This window comes from Lolium rigidum, chromosome 2, assembly GCF_022539505.1.
Source record: "Lolium rigidum isolate FL_2022 chromosome 2, APGP_CSIRO_Lrig_0.1, whole genome shotgun sequence".
In the NCBI taxonomy this organism is placed as follows: Eukaryota; Viridiplantae; Streptophyta; class Magnoliopsida; order Poales; family Poaceae; genus Lolium; species Lolium rigidum.
The window spans coordinates 74,623,191-74,628,837 of NC_061509.1; positions in this window are offsets into that span (position 1 = coordinate 74,623,191).

Below are 5,647 nucleotides of genomic sequence, written 5' to 3' on the forward strand. Positions count from 1 at the left end.
AAAACAGCAGAAAACAGCAACTGGCTCTTCGGCATCTCGTTAATAGGTTAGTGCCGGAAAATGCATAAATATGACATAAAGTATGCATAAAACATGTAGATATCATCAATAATGTGGCATGGAACATAAGAAATTATCGATACGTCGGAGACGTATCAGCATCCCCAAGCTTAGTTCTGCTCGTCCGAGCGAGTAAACGATAACAAAGATAATTTACGGAGTGACATGCCATCATAACCTTGATCATACTATTGTAAGCATATGTAATGAATGAAGCGATCAAAACAATGGTAATGACATGAGTAAACAAATGAATCATAAAGCAAAGACTTTTCATGAATAGTACTTCAAGACAAGCATCAATAAGTCTTGCATAAGAGTTAACTCATAAAGCAATAAATCAAAGTAAAGGTATTGAAGCAACACAAAGGAAGATTAAGTTTCAGCGGTTGCTTTCAACTTATAACATGTATATCTCATGGATAGTGTCAATGTAAAGTAATATAACAAGTGCAATATGCAAGTATGTAGGAATCAATGCACAGTTCACACAAATGTTTGCTTCTTGAGATGGAGAGAAATAGGTGAACTGACTCAACATAAAAGTAAAAGAAAGGTCCTTCAAAGAGGAAAGCATCGATTGCTATATTTGTGCTAGAGCTTTTGTTTTGAAAACATGAAACAATTTTGTCAACGGTAGTAATAAAGCATATGTATCATGTAAATTATATCTTACAAGTTGCAAGCCTCATACATAGTGTACTAATAGTGCTCGCACCTTGTCCTAATTAGCTCGGATTAACACGGATTATCATTGCATAACATATGTTTCAACCAAGTGTCACAAAGGGGTACCTCTATGCCGCATGTACAAGGGTCTAAGGAGAAAGTTCGGATTGGATTTCTCGCTTTTGATCATTCTTCAACTTAGACACCCATACCGGGACAACATAGACAACAAATAATGGACTCCTCTTTTAATGCTTAAGCATTCAACAACAGATAATATTCTCATAAGAGATTGAGGTTTTATGTCCAAAGCTGAAACTTCCACCATGATTCATGGCTTTAGTTAGCGGCCCAATGTTCTTCTCTAACAGTATGCATACTCAAACCATTTGATTGTGAAAATCGCCCTTACTTCAGACAAGACGAACATGCATAGCAACTCAGATGATATTCAACAAAGGTAAAAAGTTGATGGCGTCCCCAGAAAACATGGTTACCGCTCAACAAGCAACTTAATAAGAGATAAAGTGCATAAGTACATATTCAATACCACAATAGTTTTTAAGGCTATTTTGTCCCATGAGCTATGTATTGCAAAGGCGAATGATGGAAATTTAAAGGTAGCACTCAAGCAATTTACTTTGGAATGGCGGAGAAATACCATGTAGTAGGTAGGTATGGTGGACACAAATGGCATAGTGGTTGGCTCAAGGATTTTGGATGCATGAGAAGTATTCCCTCTCGATACAAGGTTTAGGCTAGCAAGGTTATTTGAAACAAACACAAGGATGAACCGGTGCAGCAAAACTCACATAAAAGACATATTGTAAACATTATAAGACTCTACACCGTCTTCCTCGTTGTTCAAAACTCAATACTAGAAATTATCTAGACTTTAGAGAGACCAAATATGCAAACCAAATTTTAGCAAGCTCTATGTATTTCTTCATTAATAGGTGCAAAGTATATGATGCAAGAGCTTAAACATGAGCACAACAAATGCCAAGTATCAAATTATTCAAGACATTTTAGAATTACTACATGTAGCATTTCCCGATTCCAACCATATAACAATTTAACGAAGAAGATTCAACCTTCGCCATGAATACTATGAGTAAAGCCTTAGGACATATTTGTCCATATGCAACAGCGGAGCGTGTCTCTCTCCCACACAATGAATGCTAGGATCCATTTTATTCAAACAAAAACAAAAACAAACCGACGCTCCAAGCAAAGCACATAAGATGTGATGGAAAAAAAATATAGTTTCGGGGAGGAACTCGATAATGTTGTCGATGAAGAAGGGGATGCCTTGGGCATCCCCAAGCTTAGATGCTTGAGTCTTCTTAAAATATGCGGGGGTGAACCACCGGGGCATCCCCAAGCTTAGAGCTTTCACTCTCCTTGATCATATTGCATCATTTCCCTCTCTTGATCCTTGAAAACTTCCTCCACACCAAACTCAAAACAACTCATTAGAGGGTTAGTGCACAATAAAAATTTACATGTTCAGAGGTGACATAATCATTCTTAACACTTCTGGACATTGCATAAAGCTACTTGGACATTAATGGATCAAAGAAATTCATCCAACATAGCAAAAGAGGCAATGCGAAATAAAAGGCAGAATCTGTCAAAACGAGACAGTTCGTAAAGACTAATTTTAAAGTGGCACCAGACTTGCTCAGATGAAAATTCCCAAATTGAATGAAAGTTGCGTACATATCTGAGGATCACTCACGTAAATTGGCATAATTTTCTGAGTTACCTACAGAGAAAACAGCCCAGATTCGTGACAGCAAAGAAATCTGTTTCTGCGCAGTAATCCAAATCTAGTATGAACCTTACTATCAACGGCTTTACTTGGCACAACAATGCACAAAACTAAGATAAGGAGAGGTTGCTACAGTAGTAAACAACTTCCAAGACTCAAATATAAAATAAAAGTACTGTAGTAAAAACATGGGTTGTCTCCCATAAGTGCTTTTCTTTAACGCCTTTCAGCTAGGCGCAGAAAGTGTGTATCAAGTGTTATCAAGAGATGAAGCATCAACACTAGTACCAGGGGTGTTGGGAGTTGCCTCAACAATGCATGTTATCTTATCTATGTAAGTTTCAGAGGTTCCCTTTTCATTACTCTTAGGCTTGCTATTCTCATTAAACAAATTTTCAGGAACAATCCAGTCATAATTCTTTTCTAGTGCCTCGAACAATCCTGCGAGCTTGCAAGGTATTGATGTCTTAATATCCCCTACATCATTAATATTATTAGTGTACCTTACTCTCTCCATATCCATTTTTTCAAGGATACTAACAAAATTGGTATACACTACAAGAAAAGTTCTGATAGACAACGTCTCAAAATCGTCCGCTAAGGGGTATTTTTCATCGCCTATGGGCCTAACCCGACGATATGGGTTTTGTTGTCGAAACCGCGTCAGGCAAAGTCCTACGACGATTTTTTCGGTCCGTCGCGCTTAGGCGCCCTTCCGCCACGGAAAATCGGACCGTTGCCCAAGTGTTTCGGGAGCCCGTTGGCTGGCGACGTCATGCAAGCCGACACGTGGCGGACGCGGGTTAGGGCAGTTAACGGCGTTAACCGGTTGAAACCCCGTGGTAGATGGTAGGCCCACACGAGGCCTGCCACGTCTTAAGCGGGCCGGCCCATTAAGTTTGCGGGCCGGGCCAGCTGACTTAGTTTGACCGGTCAACTATATAGCTGGGCTGGTCCATTAGTTACGTGGGCCGGGCCTAACCTCTAAGGTTGACTGGTCAAAATTTAAAAGGGCCGGCCCACTAAGCATGCGGGCCGGGCCGAATGCACTCGTTTGACCGGTCAACAGGCAAAAGGGCCGGCCCACAAGACATGTGGGGCCCACTTTCCTGTTATCTGGCCGACCCATTTAACAAGTGGGGTCCACCTTAAAGCAACTGGGCCGGCCCAAGAAGTTAGTGGGCCGGCCTAATTAGCACGTGGGACCCACTTTCCTGTTAAAGGGCCGCCCATTAAGTGTGTGGGGTCCACCATATAGCAAGTGGGCCGGCCCAACAAGTTAGTGGGCCGGGCCAAAAAACAGGTGGGTCCCACTTTCCTGTTAAAGGGCCGGCCCATTTAGTATGTGGGGTCCACCATATAGCAAGTGGGCTGGCCCAACAAGATAGTGGGCCGGGCCAAAACACATGTGGGTCCCACATTCCTGTTAATGGGCCGGCCCATTTAGTATGTGGGGTCCACCATATAGCATGTGGGCTGGCCCAACAAGATAGTGGGCCGGGCCAAAACACAGGTGGGTCCCACATTCCTGTTAATGGGCCGGCCCATTTAGTATGTGGGGTCCACCATATAGCAAGTGGGCTGGCCCAGCAAGATAGTGGGCCAGCCCAATAATAAATGTGGGGTCCCCTATCGCGTAACCGGGCCGGCCCACTTAGCAAGTGGGGTCCACCATAAAAGCAGTTGGGCTGGCCCAACAAGTTAGTGGGCCGGCCCAATAATCTTGTGGGGCCCGCTTTTCTGTTACAGGGCGGGCCCAGATGTGTGTGGGGTCCACATTAAAGAAAGTGGTCCGGCCCAATTAGACGGTGGGGTCCACCAGAAATCAAGTGGGCTGGCCCACTCGTTTAGTTGCTGTTTATATGCCGGTAGAATAGGCGCTTTAGGATTTTGCGGGCCGGCACTTATGTGATTTCGCTTAATTGGGCCGTTTAAGGGATGGGAATTTGTGATTTAGATACTGAGAATATTTACGCAGCACATGATTTCTGTCGGATAGCCTCACTTACCACAAGCACCATAGAAAAAATGCGCGAAGAACTATAAAAACTAACTAAATATTACATCAAGTTGCAAGGCTTTGAAAAAATATTACGGAACCCGAGAGAAATTGAATGGTAATTAAACCTAGCAATACAATGAAGCCATTCGGCAATCTTTTAAGTTGTCCATGCACCACCTATATATGAAACAAAGACCTTACAAGTTAAGACAACAACAATGGAAAGGCAAAGACACTACAATATTGTTTGCCAAAGAATTTGGAACTCATCATTTCGTCGTTATAAGAAGATCATTGTAATGCGCACAATAAGCAAACAAAGAGTGCATGCCGCATACCAACAGCCAATATAATAGAGCACGTTAAAATGAAACAGCAGACTTACTACTGTCAAGTCCCATGCAAACCAACATGTTCAGGGAATAACATTTGGCTATAAATTTTGTAACAACGACTGAGCAAGATGAAGTTATGATGGCTACATCTACAGAGCAGGGAATGTAAACCAAAAATAGAAGTTACGATGGCAAAAGCTAAAGAGGAGGGAATGTGAACCAACATGTGCCAAGTGAACTAAATAATACTCCTGAACTTATAGTGAAGGGGATGCAAATCAAGATGTTTCGGGATATAAACTTGTAATGAGCAACACATAGAGGATAGTTAATGCTGGAGCTTAGGATGGACCAGATACAGAATATAGTGGGATCACACGTGAACTTGTATAAGAGGGAATGCAAACCAATATGTTCGGCATTCCATATGTGAGCGTCATGCCAAGTCAGAGAAACAAGTCAATAATGCAGCTTTTGAAGAACAAGATGGCACACAAAATTATTATCTAGTAGTATGACAAGTTTATTTGTACTACATGCTAGATAGCAGAGTGATAGCATGCCAAACTAAATACTTACGGTCATAGCTAGATAGCAGAGTGATAGCAGCTTTTGAAGAACAATATTGGCATGAACAAAATAGTATCAGCCTATAATTTTTGTAACAACGACTGAGCAAGATAGAGGTTATGATGGCTACAGAGCAGGAAAATGCAAACCAAAATGTTCAATCGCTTAAAGTTAGCAATGAACTAGAAAATAGCAAGGTGTTACCGTCATAGCTAGGAATGAACTAAAAGAGCTTCG